Source organism: Etheostoma spectabile, chromosome 23 (genome assembly GCF_008692095.1).
Source record: "Etheostoma spectabile isolate EspeVRDwgs_2016 chromosome 23, UIUC_Espe_1.0, whole genome shotgun sequence".
Taxonomy (NCBI): domain Eukaryota; kingdom Metazoa; phylum Chordata; class Actinopteri; order Perciformes; family Percidae; genus Etheostoma; species Etheostoma spectabile.
The window spans coordinates 18775063-18776099 of NC_045755.1; positions in this window are offsets into that span (position 1 = coordinate 18775063).

A 1037-nucleotide genomic window follows, 5' to 3' on the forward strand; every position below is an offset into this window, starting at 1 on the left:
AAAAAAAAAAAGGTGGGAATAGAAAACTAGTGGGGAGTCAAGTTGGGAGGAAAGAACGGTTGGTGAAAGCTCTGCAGTTGAGAGAAAGAAAACGCTGGCAATCGGCGAGAAAGAAAAGATATGGTGAGGAGATATGTTTAAAGAGGTGCGCAGGAGATGGATAAAGGGAGGAGTGGAATGAGAGAGGGCGAGAGATAATGAGAGGGGGAAAGAGAGAGAGCGGAATGAGAAGATAGAGACGATTTCCTATTCCGTCAGACGCACTGTGGCTCATTCATTATATTCCCCAGGCAATTACCCAGGCCACCTGCTTTGTCTCTCCCCTCATTGTTTCCATCTCTCTCTGTCAGTATCTTTCTCTCTGTCTTTCACTCGATCTTTGTCTGTCATTGTCTCTATCGCTCCTTCGCCATCCCTGTGTGATCCTTGCTGCTGTGCCAACTCTTTCCCCTTGCTCGCCTCATTTCTCGGTTTCTCTCCCCGCATTGTCTCTATGCTTCTGCTTTTTTTTTTGTGCGTCTGGTTGTTTAATGTGAAAACACTGACAGATTGGTGTGTGTGCCCGTGTGTGTGTATATGTATGTGTGTGTGTGCCTGCCTGTGATGTTGGGCCAGTCCTAATGAGCTCAGCCTTGCATTTAGCAGGGTGCCAGGTCTCGGCTAGCTCCTGCTTCCCTCGTCTGAAATGCTCAAATTCACTCAACGTCTTTTTGGGTTAAACCCTCGGACCTGTAAATTTCCACCACTTTCCTGTTTTAAGTCTTTGTTCCGAAACACAAAATCCTTCAAAAGTGATGTCACTATAGGGAAAATGCTGTTCCTCCCATTGGCTTTAAACGGTATCACTTCCATCTCCCCGTTGCTGTATCCTGAGATGCAGGAGTCTTCTCCCTCTGTAGCACATGTAATTACCATAATGGAAAGTTAGCTTTGTAGAAAGAAATGTTCAAAGAAATGATGTCCACCCATGCGAATTCTGAGATGTTTGTTACAATATGATGTATGTGTATTTCCAATATATATATATATATATATAT